General features: G+C 43.3%; 1 protein-coding gene across 2 annotated transcripts in view; it reads right to left on the bottom strand.

Annotated features, from left to right (window-relative positions):
* The window catches only part of LOC116972370 (collagen alpha-1(IX) chain-like), a 139,837-nt gene that overhangs the window by 98,041 nt on the left and 26,515 nt on the right, over positions 1 to 15,281 (bottom strand). The window lies entirely within an intron of this gene.

Here is a 15,281-nt window from a genome sequence, read left to right on the forward strand (position 1 = left end):
ATTACCCGACGAAAAGGCCTGTGCCACCCTAAGTCTCCAACAGATTGTAGCAAAGAAACAGAAATTGCCCCTCTCACCCCCACCAACCCCTCCCCACCTTCCCACACCACCACCTCCCCCCCCCCCACACCACCACCTCCCCCCCCCCCACAACACCCCTCCCCCCACACCACACGCTCACCCCCCACACCATCCCCGCCCCACCACCCCACCCATGCCCCCCCTCCCACACCACCCCCTCTCCCCTCCCACACCACCCCATCCCCCCTTCCTCTCCCACTCGAGCCCCTCCCCCCTACCCCCACACACCACAAAGAAATTGTTTTCCCAGAAGAAATGGTAAATTAACAATGGATGCAGGGCAGTATTGGAAATGTATCCATCTTACTTGGAGAATAAATTGGTTACCCTAGATAAATCTATCCATCTATCTATACTATTACTAAAACTCTCATCTTGACCACTTCAAGTCTGCATTGTTTTTAAATTTGCGCAAAAACGGTACCCTATAACGCTAGGATTTTTCACCACGTTACTCACCCTTCTCCTCTGCTCTAAGTGCGCCAAGTTTTGTTCTGGGGAACTCTTGCAAAGTGGACAATGGCAAATTGACAGCCTATTTTACACCTGTCACCTTTTTTCCCCTCCAATACTAACCAGGATGAAACATAAAATCTCATTCAGTGAATTTCAATTTCATCTCCTGCTGAGCATCATCTAGTGCTCCATTTATCATTGAATTCCGATTTTTAAGGAAGTATATATTAAAATAGAGGATTTAATATTCATGTTTCAACAAACAATTACATTTTTTAAGGTAGACAAAAATGCTGGAGAAACTCTACCTTCGATTTCCCAGCATTTGCAGTTCCTCCTTAAACATTACATTTTTTGTAAACAATTTTTTATTGCTTTAACAAACTCAGAACAAAGTGTTTCTAAGGAATGGAGAATTGTCACTGCAGCACAGGAAGCTTGGTGACTAAGTGATCATTACCAGATTATCGTATTTAATTATGTTAGTTGGGAAAGAAATGTTTGATAGGATACTGGAGATAACTCCACTATTTCTTCAAAAACAGACCATGGGATCTTTCAGATCAATCTCACATAGCAGCTGGAGTCTTATTTTTAATCACCGAACAGGGTGGCATGTTAGCGCAGAGGTAGAGTTGCTACCTTACAACGCCAGTGATCCGGGTTCGATCCTGGCTATGGGTGCTGTCTGTATAGTGTTTATATGTTCTTCCCGTGACTGCGTAGGTTTTCTCCGGGTGTTCCAGTTTCCTCCCATGCTCCAAAGATGTACAGGTTTGTATGTTAATTGGCTTTGGTAAAAATTGTAAATTGTCCGTAGTGTGTGGGATAGTGCTAGTGTAAGGGGATCGCCTGTCTGCACAGACTTGGTGGGCTGTATCTCTAAACTAAACTAAACTAAACTAAACCAAAAGAGGGTATTTCTGGCATTGCAGACTTCCACACTGACGAAACAGTCAAGACTTTGGTAACAATTTTCAGGCAGGACACAGCCCACAGGGACACATCGGATGTTATTTTCATCTTGATGTTGACCAGTGGTGTTTGTGTTATATACAACGAGGATGAAATAAATTACATTTGTTCTTTTTCTCGGTGAATTTCAGACTGGAATTTTTCACCAGATCTTATGATACGGACTGGGAATACATCAGCTTATTTTCCATTCGTTAAAATCAATGGTCATAAACTCACAAGCCAGCAGCGAGTCTTTCCCTGCTGCATGCCACTGGGCTGTGCCAAGTATCAGTTAATTGGACAAGATGCTGTACCAGTGCTTATGAAGTGAGTCTATTCCCACTAATTGTTAAGCAGCTTCAGGCAAAAAGTGAGGAGACTCCAAAAAGCCAACCGTCAACAGGTACCACCCAAAATGTCATAAAACCCCAAAAGTCACTGTAATCCTAATCCAAATTAGCTTTTACTTTTTTCTGAGCCTGCGCCTGCCTGTGGCGACATTTTGCCAGCAGCTCAACAGAAGAAAATTATTTATAACTTCTCTCAACATCAGGGCCGGTGCTAGGAATTGCGGGGCCCAATTAGAAAACTGATGGCGGGGCCCCTACTCTAGAAAAGTAAAAATGTATGTATGTTTATATTTCGTGTAGTTTCGGGAATTTTAAGGCAAGCTGGTTGGTGATTGGATGCAACCCCCTTAGAGACAGCGTTTGATTGGCCGCCAAATAAATTTGTCAAATCTGTAACAAAAATCGCTGGTCAGTGCGAACTCAGTGGACTATCTGGTTGTATCTCCAAACTAATCTGGTTGTATCTCCAAACTAATCTGGTTGTATCTCCAAACTAATCTGGTTGTATCTCCAAACTGATCTGGTTGTATCAACCAGACTATCTGGTGGTATCTCCAAACTAAACAGTATAACATGCAGGTACATTCATTTAAAATTAAATTCAGTGATTATTTCACATGATTTCTCACTGTGTAAAGCTCAATATCTGACCAATTTCTGTTTAACACGTTTGGTCTGCCGTGAGCATTTTTCGTTGCATCTCGTTGCATCTCCCCTTTTCCTAATCGGCCACAATTCAGATAATAGTCTACTTTCCTGTTTTTGCCACCAAAGTGGATAACCTCACATTTATCCACATTATACTGCATCTCCCATGCATTTGCCCACTCACCCAGCCTATCCAAGTCACCTTGCAGCCTCCTAGTTTAGAGGGGTTTAAACGGTTTAGAGATGTTTAGAGGGCTTCAGATGGGTTCAGGTGTGTTTACAATTGTTTAGAGGGGAATAGAGGGAAATAGGGGGGCTAGAGGGGGTTTAGACGTGTTCAGAGGGTCCCAGAGGGGTTTAGAGACGTTATAAGCCCCCCGTGAGAAATTGTAATTCTCTGAAATTGAAGATAGACATAAAGCTGGAGTAACTCAGCAGGACAGGCAGCGCAGCGACTCTGGAGAGAAGACCCTTCTTCAGACCGAACTGAACTCGCGTCGATGAGAGTACTTGTGATTGTCTGAAGAAGGGTCTCGACCAGAAACACAACCCTCTCCCCAGAGCCGCTGCCCGTCCCGCTGAGCCACCTTCAACTTCAGAGCCAAACAAAAAACACAGAGTGCTGGAGGAACTCAGCGGGCCAGGCGGCTGCCTCACCCGCAGGGTTTCTCCAGCATTTTTGTCTACTGCAAAACGTCAATGATTCCGGGAATGCTGAGGGGACAGGGTGATAGAGAGGGAGTAGGAGAGCTAGAGAGAGACAATATGGGGAGCGGGAGAGAGAGCGCGAGAGAAAGAGGGGGGGAGGGAGGGAGTGAGCAAAAGACAGAGAGACACAACCAAAGATCCGCTATAAGATCTTTGGACATAACGTGGGTCGGTAGGTGAATGACAAACCTGCACACCAGGAAGAAGCCCCTTCTCGCGGTCCGGGGCCCTCACTCATGATGGTGAGTTAAATGAAATTCTCAACGTGTCATCGATCTACATTCCTCAGTAAATGTAATTGTGTTTTAAACAAGTATTAATGACGCCGCGTGAATTTTATTCAAAGGAACACGGCGTCATTAATACTTGTTCAAAACACTATAACATTTACTGAGGAATGCGGATAGATGCAGATTCATGACATTGCATAACAAGGTGTTAAGTACTTACCGTTAAGAAGTGCTAACAGCACTAGTTAACAAATCATTTGTGTATGATGGCCGTGCAGCGGTTGTTATACATGTTCGTTTAAAAAAAAGCCGGATGGCGAATTAAAAAAAATCTTTATTTAACAAAGAGAATTCGTATTTCCGTACGAAATACTGAACATTAGTGCGGGGCCCCGCTTAGGCGCGGGGCCCAATTGGGAGCAATCGGTCAAATCGGCTTAACGCCGGCCCTGCTCAACATAGATGGATCAGAGAAACGGCAGAAATCGGCAACGGAAAACCTGCTAGTGCACTTGAGGGCACCAGCGATATTGCGATCTCACGCAGCTGCGGGAGCTCCCGACTGTAAACGATCCCTCAATCGCTGGAGAACACCCGACCCGACTGAGGATCACAGGTACGGTACCTGGAAACACCTGGAAGACCTCCGGAGCTGACGGGCAGGATCTTCCAGGAGGGACGGAGCTGGAGCTGCCGACTGTGAGGGAATCCCCGGTCGCAACGAGCTGGAGCTGCCGTCTGCAAGGGAATCCCCGTACCAGCACAGGTTCGCAGAAACAGCAGGTGCAGTAAATACAGTACCTGGAAACAACAGAGAGGCCTCCATTGTGTCCGGAAACATGGCCGACGGGCAGGACTTCAGGTCAGACTGAAGCGCAGGGGACTTCGACCCGCTCTCCCTACCATCCTACTAGCCAATGTACAGTCCCTTCAAAACAAAGTGGAGGACTTAAGGGCAAGCCCTCTTTACCAAAGGGAGCTGAGGGAACGCTATGTGTTCTGTTTCACAGAGACATGGCTCACCCCCAGCTCCCCAGACTCAGCAGTCCAGCCTGAAGGTTTCACCGTCCATCGCATAGACCATACACTGGCATCTGGGAAAGGGAGAGGAGGGAGCATCTGCATCATGGTCAACTCTGCGTGGTGCTCAGACATCGCAGTCCTATCCAACTCCTGCTGTCCACACCTGGAACACCTGGCTGTGAAGTGCCGTCCCTTCTACCTAATGAGGGGATTCACCTCCATCATCCTGACCGCGGTCTACATCCCACCCCAGGCTGATGTCCATCTGGCACTGGGGGAGCTGCACACCATGGTCAACAAGCACCAGACGGCTTACCCCGAGGCGTTTATCACTATAGCCGAGGGACCTCAACAAAGCCAACTTGAAGAAATCGCTCCCTAACCACCACCAACATGTCTCCTGCAGCAACAGAAGATCAAACACCCTTGACCACTGTTACACGACCATCAAAGACGCCTATCGCTCTATCCCTCGCCCTCACTTCAGAAAATCCGACCATTCAGCGGTGCTGCTTCTTCCTGCCTACAGACAGCCACTGAAGAAAGGGGGTGGGGGGCAGAGGAACAACTCCTGGACTGTTTGAAGTCTGTAGACTGGGCAATGTTCAGGGAGACGGAACGGACCTGAATGAATACGCCACATTTGTTACAGAAATGTGTGGAGGACTGCGTCCCAACAAAAACCTTCCGAGTGTTTCCTAACCAGAAGCCTTGGATGAACCATGGGATCTGCATTCTTCTGAAGATCAGATCCCGGGCATTCAGGTCTGGAGATGCAGAGGTCTACAAGATGTCCAGATAAGACCTTGGTAAAGCCATCAAAAAGGCCAAAAGGGACTTTTGATCCGCTGGAGGATATAATCAAATAACCATATAACAATTACAGCATGGAAACAGGCCATCTCGGCCCTACAAGTCCGTGCCGAACACTTATTTTCCCCTAGTCCCATCTACCTGCACTCAGACCATAACCCTCCATTCCTTTCCCACCCATATACCTATCCAATTTATTTTTAAATGATAAAATTGAACCTGCCTCCACCACATCCACTGGAAGTTCATTCCACACAGCTACCACTCTCTGAGTAAAGAAGTTCCCCCTCATGTTGCCCCTAAACTTATGTCCCTTAATTCTGAAGTCATGTCCTCTTGTTTGAAACTTCCCTACTATCAATGGGAAAAGCTTGTCCACATCAACTCTGTCTATCCCACTCATCATTTTAAAGACCTCTATCAAGTCTCCCCTTAACCTTCTGCATTCCAAAGAATAAAGACCTAACTTATTCAATCTTTCTCTGTATCTTAGTTGCTTAAACCCAGGCAACATACTAGTAACTCTCCTCTGTACTCTCTCTATTTTGTTGACATCCTTCCTATAATTGGGCGACCAAAATTGTACACCATACTCCAGAATTGGTCTCACCAATGCCTTGTACAATTTTAACATTACATCCCAACTTCTATACTCAATGCTCTGATTTATAAAGGCTAGCATACCAAAAACTTTCTTTACCACCCTATCTACATGAGATTCCACCTTCAGGGAACTATGCACAGTTATTCCTAGATCCCTCTGGTCAACTGCATTCCTCAATCCGCTATCATTTACCATGCACGTCGTATTTTGATTTGTCCTGCCAAGATGTAGCACCTTACACTTATCAGCATTAAACTCCATCTGCCATCTTTCAGCCCATTCTTCCAAATGGCCTAAACCTCTCTGTAGACTTTGGAAATCTACTTCATTATCCACAACCCCACTTATCTTAGTATCATCTGCATACTTACTAATCCAATTTACCACACCTTCATCCAGATCATTGATGTACATGACAAACAACAGTGCATCCAACACAGATCCATGAGGCACTCCCCTAGTCACCTGCCTCCAACCTGACAAACAGCCATCCACCATTACTCTCTGGCATCTCCCATTCAGCCACTGTTGAATCCATCTTGCTACTCCTGCATTAATACCCAACAATTGAACCTTCTTAACCAACCTTCCACGAGGAACCTTGTCAAATGCCTTACTAAAGTTCATATAGACAACATCCACTGCTTTACCCTCATCAATTTCCCTAGTAACCTCTTCAATAAATTCCAGAAGATTAGTCAAAAATGACCTTCCAGGCACAAATCCATGTTGACTGTTCCTAATCAGACCCTGTTTATCCAGATGCTTATATATATTATCTCTAAGTATCTTTTCCATTAATTTGCCCACCACTGAAGTCAAACTAACAGGTTTATAATTACTAGGTTTACTCTTAGAACCCTTTTTAAACAATGGAACAACATGCGCGGTACGCCAATCGTCGGGCACTATTCCCGTTTCTAATGACATTATAAATATTTCTGTCATAGCCCCTGCTATTTCTACACTAACTTCCCTCAATGTCCTGGGGAATATCCTGTCAGGACCTGGAAACTTATCCACTTTTATATTTTTCAAAAGTGTCAGTACTTCTTTTTCTTTGAATCTCATAGTATCCATAGCTACTCTACTTGTTTCCCTTATCTCATATAATTCAATATCCTTCCCTTGGTGAATACCTAAGAAAATAAATTGTTCAATATCTCCCCCATCTCTTTTGGCTCTGCAGATAGCTGTCCACTCTGTCTCTCTAATGGACCAATTTTATCCCTCGTTATCCTTTTGCTATTAATATAGCTGTAGAAACCCTTTGGATTTACTTTCACCTTACTTGCCAAAGCAACCTCATATCTTCTTTTAGCTTTTCTAATTTATTTCTTAAGATTCTTTTTACATTCTTTATACTCCTCAAGCACCTCATTCACTCCATGCTGCCTATAATTATTGTAGATCTCTCTCTTTTTCCGAACCAAGTGTCCAATTTCCCTTGAAAACCATGGCTCTTTCCAATTTTTACTATTTCCTTTCAACCGAACAGGGACTTAAAGATTCTGTACTCTTAAAATGTCCCCTTTAAATGTCCTCCATTTCTCTTCTACATCCTTCCCATAAAACAAAATGTCCCAATTCACTCCTTTTAAATCCTTTCGCATCTCATCAAAGTTAGCCTTTCTCCAATCAAAAATCTCAACCCTAGGTCCAGTTCTGACCCTCTCCATAATCATATTGAAACTAATGGTATTGTGATCACTGGACCCGAAGTGCTCCCCAACGCATACCTCTGCCACCTGACCTGTCTCATTTCCTAACAGGAGGTCCAGCACTGCCCCTTCTCTAGTAGGTACCTCTATGTATTGCTGCAAAAAACTATCCTGCACACATTTTACAAACTCCAAACCATCCAGCCCTTTTACAGAATGTGTTCCCAGTCTATGAGTGGAAAATTGAAAACTCCCACAATCACTACCTTGTGCTTACTACTAATATCTGCTATCTCCTTACATACTTGCTCTTCCAATTCTCGCTCCCCATTTGGCGGTCTATAATACGCCCCTATAAGTGTTGCTACACCTTTCCCATTTCTCAGTTCCACCCAAATAGCCTACCTAGACGAGCCCTCTAGTCTATCCTGCCAAAGCACTGCTGTAATATCTTCCCTGACAAGCAATGCAACACCTCCACCTCTTGCCCCTCCAATTCTATCACACCTGAAGCAACGAAATCCTGGAATATTTAGTTTCCAATCACAGCCCTCTTGCAACCATGTTTCACTGATCGGCACAACATCATACTTCCAGGTGTCAATCCAGGCTCTAAGCTCATCCACCTTTCTTACAATGCTCCTAGCATTAAAATATGCACATTTAAGAAACCCACCGCCTCTTATTCTCTGTTTATTTTATTTTCCTTCTTTCTCCCCTAGATTTTGGGTCCGAGTGCTTCCCTTCTCTGCCTCCTGCCTCACACTCTGTCTACTAGCTTTCTCTATTTGAGTCCCTCCCCCCAACCATTCTAGTTTAAAGTCTCCCCAGTAGCCTTTGCAAATCTCCCCGCCAGGATATTGGTCCCCCTCGGGTTCAAGTGCAACCCGTCCTTTCTGTACAGGTCACACCTTCCCCAAAAGAAGTCCCAATAATCCAGAAACTTGAATCCCTGCCCATTGCACTAGTCCTTCAGCCACGCATTTATCCTCCACCTCGCTCCATTCCTACTCTCACTGTCGCGTGGCACAGGCAGTAATCCTGAGATTGTTACTTTTTTGGTCCTTTTCCTTAACTCCCAACTCCCTAAATTCTCCCTTCAGGGCCTCTTCTCTTTTTTTACCTATGTCATTGGTACCTATATGTACCACATTGGATGAGATGGATGTTCGTCAAATGTGGCAGGGCTTGAATGCCATCACCTCTTGCAAGGCAAAATCAGGAGGCAGCTCAATTGTCAGCGAAGCATCACTCCCTGATGAGCTCAATGCATTTTATGCACACTTTGATAGGGAGAACACTGATGTGCCTTCCCGAGCCCCCATTCGCCATGATGGTATTTCAGTCATAGTCACAGAAGCCGACGTCAGAAGATCCTTCAGGGGGGTGAACCCTTGGAAAGCGCCTGGACCAATTGGTATATTGGCCTAAAAACCTATGCGGACCAACTGGCTGGAGTTTTTATGGACATTTTCAACCTCTCACTTCTGAGGTCTGAGGTTCCTACCTGCTTTAAAAGGGCATCAATAATACCGGTGCCCAAGAAGAGCAAGGTGACGTGCCTCAATGACTATCGACCAGTGGCACTAACGTCTATGGTGATGAAGTGCTTTGAGAGGTTGATTATGGCGCATATCAACTCCTACCTCAACAAGAACCTCGACCCACTGCAGTTCGTTTACCGCCACAACAGATCAATGATGGATGCGATCTCACTGGCTCTCCACTCTGCTCTGAGCCACTTGGACAACATAAACTCATATGTCAGGCTGTTATTCATTGACTACAGCTCGGCGTTTAACACCATCATCCCCTCCAAGCTGGTTTCCAAGCCCTCAGATCTGGGTCTCTGCGCATCCCTCTGCAATTGGATCCTCGACTTCCTCACCCACAGACCACAGTCTGTCCGTATTGGTGGAAATGTGTCATCCTTGGCAACAATCAGCACTGGAGCACCTCAAGGCTGCGTGCTCAGCCCCCTGCTGTACTCACTCTATACTCATGACTGTAGCTGGACATAGTGCGAACTCCATCATCAAGTTCGCCGACGACTCCACTGTTGTGGGACATATCACTGATGGTGACGAGTCAGAGTATAGAAGTGAGATCGACCGATTGACCAAATGGTGCCAGCACAATAACCTGGCTCACAACACCAGCAAAATCAAGGAACTGATTGTGGACTTTGGAAGGGTCAAGAACTTCAAATTCCTGGGCGTGCATAATTCCAAAGATCTTTCTGGTCTCAGCACACTGATGCAATTATAAAGAAAGCACATCAGTGCCTCTACTTCCTGATAAGATTACGGAGAGTCGGTATGTCAAAGAGGACTCTCTCGAACTTCTACAGGTGCGCAGTAGAGAGCATACTGACTGTTTGCATTGTGGCTTGGTTCGACAACTTGAGCATCCAGGAGCAGAAAAGAATGCAGAAAGTGGTGACCACTGCCCAGTCCATCATCGGCTCTGTCCTCCCCACCATCGAAGGGATCTATCGCAGTCGCTGCCTCATAAAGGCTGCCAACATCATCAAGGACCCACACCATCCTGGCCACGCACTCATCTCTCCGTTGCCATCAGGTAGAAGGTACAGAGCCTGAAATCTGGTACATCCAGGTTCAGGAACAGCTACTTCCCCACAGCCATCAGGTTATTAAACTCGCCATCAAACAAACTGAACTATAACGGCCTATTGCACTTTATCTGTTTATTTACAGTTGCTTGCAAAAGTATTCATACCCCTTGAACTTTTCCACATTTTGTCACGTTACAACCACAAATGTAAATGTATTTTATGTGATAGACCAACACAAAGTGGCGCATAATTGTGAAGTGGAAGGAAAATGATACATGGTTTTCAAATTTTTTTACAAATAAAAAACTGAAAAGTGTGGCGTGCAAAAGTATTCAGCCCCCTTTACTCTGATACCCCTAAATAAAATCCAGTGCAACCAATTGCCTTCAGAAGTCACCTAATTAGTAAATAGAGTCCACTTGTGTGTAATCTAATCTCAGTATAAATACAGCTGTTCTGTGAAGGCCGCAGAGGTTTGTTAGAGAACATTAGTGAACAAACAGCATCATGAAGCCCAAGGAACACACCAGACAGGTCAGGGATAAAGTTGTGGAGAAGTTTAAAGCAGGGTTAGGTTATAAAAAAATATCCCAAGTTTTGAACATCTCACAGAGCACTGTTCAATCCATCATCTGAAAATGGAAAGAGTATGGCACAACTGCAAACCTACCAAGACATGGCCGTCCACCTAAACTGACAGGCCGGGCAAGGAGACCATTGATCAGAGAAGCAGCCAAGAGGCCCATGGTAACTCTGGAGGAGCTACGGAGATCCACCGCTCAGGTGGGAGAATCTGTCCACAGGACAACTATTAGTCGTGCACTCCACAAATCGGGCCTTTATGGAAGAGTCGCAAGAAGAAAGCCATTGTTGAAAAAAAGCCATAAGAAGTCCCGTTTGCAGTTTACCACAAGCCATGTGGGGGACACAGCAAACATGTGAAGGAAGGTGCTCTGGTCAGATGAGACCAAAATTGAAGTTTTTGGCCGAAATGCAAAACGCTATGTGTGGTGGATAACTAACACTGCACATCACCCTGAACACACCATCCCCACTGTGAAACATGGTGGTGGCAGCATCATGCTGTGGGGATGCTTTTCTTCAGCAGGGACAGGGAAGCTGGTCAGAGTTGATGGGAAGATGGATGGAGCCAAATACAGGGCAATCTTGGAAGAAAACCTGTTAAGAGTCTGCAAAAGACTTGAGACTGGGGCGGATGTTCACCTTCAAGTAGGACAACGACCCTAAACATACAGCCAGAGCTACAATGGAATGGTTTAGATCAAAGCATATTCATGTGTTAGAATGGCCCAGTCAAAGTCCAGACCTAAATCCAATTGAGAATCTCTGGCAGGACTTGAAAATTGCTGTTCACAGACGCTCTCCATCCAATCTGACTGAGCTTGAGCTATTTTGCAAAGAAGAATGGGCAAAAATTTCAGTCTCTAGATGTGCAAAGCTGGTAGAGACATACCTCAAAAGACTTGCAGCTGTAATTGGAGCAAAAGGTGGTTCTACAAAGTATTGACTCAGGGGGGCTGAATACTTTTGCACGCCACACTTTTCAGTTTTTTATTTGTAAAAAAATTTGAAAACCATGTATCATTTTCCTTCCACTTCACAATTATGCACCACTTTGTGTTGGTCTATCACATAAAATCCCAATAAAATACATTTCCGTTTGTGGTTGTAACGTGACAAAATGTGGAAAAGTTCAAGGGGTATGAAAACTTTTGCAAGTCACTATATGTGTGTATATGTATATGGTCTATGCTATATAGACACACTGAACTGTTCTGTATTTATGCTTACGATATTCTGTTGTGCTGCAGCAAGCAAGAATTTCATTGTCCTATCTGGGACACATGACAATAAACTCTCTTGAATCATAGTGATTACTATTCAAAACTTGGTACCGCTCATTGAATTCCCACTTTTAATAAAATAGAAACTACATTAACTTGCTGCAGTAACTGAAAACATTTCTTCAAGAGGTTCAGATCATTCTGTCCCACAATGTTGATTCTACTGATAGTCTACAGACTAGCATGCAACTACTTAAAGAGACAGCATCTCACCTTTTGCTATTTTTTTCATTAGTCGTCACATGAGAAGTTGTTTCACTTACAAAATGCAACCGCAAAGCTTTCAGATAAGATTTTAGGCAATATTTTTTCACTCCAATGTATTTATGTATGCGTGCATGAATATGAATGTGTAAAAATATGACTATAACAGACATGAATATACTCTGTCAGGCTGCAAATGGATTGTATTTGTATTGTATTTGCATTCCTGTAAACAGAGACATCACACTGATGGATGAAAGTATAGAATGTGTGACTGAATGCAAATTTTCACCTATAGGTTCCTCATCTCAATATGTAGCTGCCAATCATGGTGTGCAGATCTCTCCCTCTCTCTCTCTGTCTCACTTTATGGGAGCAAATTCCTATTTTCCTCACAGCTCTGGGAAACACCTCAAATTATTTTCCAAAGTTTGAACTACTGGTTGATAATACACCTTGAAAAGATATCGAGAAGGAGCATTACCATTTTCTTTCTCTAAGTTTAAAGAAAGATAGTTTCAATGGAGAAATGTGGGGAAAGAAAATGAAACATTGTGTTTTAATGACATGTGAAGGGTTTTGCTCCAATCATTAATCTTTTTAATTAACCAAAGGAAAATACAAAGAGATTGATACTGTCTCCCGAATCTAAAGTACATAAAAATGTAAATAATCTAATGGCACCTACATCACATGCAGTCAAGTAACCAATTTAAGAATTCTAAAGGATTGCACCAAGAAACCTGCATGCATTCTATTCTATTTGTTTGTGCATAAATTGAGCTGCTACAAGGTATTTCATATGACGCACACTAATTCTAAAAGCTATTAAAACTGTCCATTACATCCATGACAATGAGTTATGGAATACCTCGGAATTAGGGATAATTCTCTGAGAGGAAAAAAAATAGAAAAAGTAATCATTACTTCAATCTTAACAGTGCAAAGAACAAACACATGGGAAACAGTAGAAAAATACACAAAGTACAGTGATGATGATAGAAACTGGAAAGGAAAGCCGACTTATGTGCTGAATAATTCCAGAAAAGTAGGAGTATTAGTTCTTTCTTACCCTCATTTAGTAAAGAATTCTTCATGACCTTCCTGACTCCGATCATAACAAATTAATCTAACTGGAATATTTCATATTACTCTCAAATAGGCGGCTTACCTCAGCTACACAGCAGTGTCCCATGAAATATAAAACATTCTTTTTTTTTAATGTTTACTCAAGTTGAAAGTAAATAAATGAGTTGGCCAATGTTACATGGACAGTGACATGACATATTACTTTGAATATCTGAACATTTGTACATAATTTGTTCGCAGGCAATGGTAATTTACATTGGGGAATTGCAATTCACTGCCATGAATGCACAAGCAAGGAGATTTAATTGCATTATCATGGATCTTAGGGTCTCCACTGAGACTTGCCATTCTACATCATGTAAAAACATGTTGGTATTGGTGTATTATTATCATGTGTACCGACCGAGATATAGTCATATAATGTGGAAACAGGTCCTTCAGCCCAACCTGCCCTTGCCGACCATCTACACTAGTCCCACCGGCTTGCATTGAGCCCAAATCCCTCCAAACCTATGCTAGCTTTCTATCTGTCCAAATTTTTTTTAAACATTGCGATTGAACCTACCTCATCCACCTCCACCGCCAGCTTGTTCCATATACCACCACCCATTGTGTAAAAAAGTAGCTCCTCGGGTTATATTAAATTTCCCCCCCTCACCAAAAACCCATGTACTCGGGTTCTTGATTCTCCTACTCTGGATAAAAGATTCTGTGCATTTACCCCATCTATTCCTCTCATATAATGATGAACATGTCTATCCAGACAACTCATACCATACGTGAGTACAATTAGATACAAGGAGATCTGAAGGGAACAGTATGCAAAGAGTCACCATGCTCAGGTGCCATCCTAGTGTTAAATGGAAGTTTGTGTTTGCTGTGGGAAAGTTCAAAGGCTCAGCTCAGTTAGTAGAATATTGCCTTAATTCTTAAAGCTATATAAATTTCCTTTTTGACGTCATGAGCCAGAATTCCTCCATTCTCCATCCCACATGATATGAGCCACATGACATAAATAAAAGAATGAATGCAGGGTAACCCACCATCATAGGGCTTCTTCTCACTGTATTTTGTCAAGCCAGCGGACCCAACAGTATGAATATTGATTTCTCTAACCACCCCTCTCCCACCCTAGTCATACTAGTTTCACTGTCGTCCTGTTGAGTTTCAGTGTCTGTATAACTCATTATCACCTATCCCACAACCAACAATGGACCATTGTGGGCTCCACCTTCCCTTGATTATCATTGCTTCTGGCATATCTTCCATTCATTTGTCTTATATCTCTCGTTTCCCTTTCGCCTGACTCTCAGTCTGAAGAAGTGTCTAAACCCGAAATGTCACCTATTCCTTTTCTCCAGAGATGCTGCCTTAACCGCTGAGTTACACCATCTTTTTGTGTCTGCCTTCAGATTAAACCAGCATGTACAGTTCCTCACTACACATTAATTAGCATTAATTAGCATTAGGGAAGTCTTGAGATTATGAAAGCTACAAAATGAATTAAAGTACTTTCTCTATCAATTACCTGCCTTCCAGGATATTTATTTCTTTTGTTGTATGGGACAAAGTTTTGAAGAATAGAAAATGTGTTTTACAAGACTTTGTGATAGAAAAAACTGAGGATGCAATTTGTACAGCAACCAGCAAGCAATGAGTCTGAAGGGTCTCGACCCAAAACGTCACCCATTCCTTCTCTCCATAGATGCTGCCTGTCCCACTGAGTTTCTCCAGCATTTTGTGTCTATCTTCAGTTTAAACCAGCATCTGCAGTTCCTTCCTACACAATGATGTAATGACCTCTGGTGGAGAGGAGGATTGGAGAAATGTCCAACAGCCAAATAACTGGCATTGAATTATTCATGGCATGAGGGAGCTGCTCTAGGCATTGAGCGAGCTTCAGAAGGAACAACATTAATTAATTCATTAATTGCTTTGTTTGTTTTAAAGGATCGCAGGTGTCTCTGGCAATGGTAGTAATTACTAAATGTCCCTAATGGCTCTTAAACCATTCTTT

The sequence above is a fragment of the Amblyraja radiata genome, chromosome 4 (assembly GCF_010909765.2).
Source record: "Amblyraja radiata isolate CabotCenter1 chromosome 4, sAmbRad1.1.pri, whole genome shotgun sequence".
Classification (NCBI taxonomy): domain Eukaryota; kingdom Metazoa; phylum Chordata; class Chondrichthyes; order Rajiformes; family Rajidae; genus Amblyraja; species Amblyraja radiata.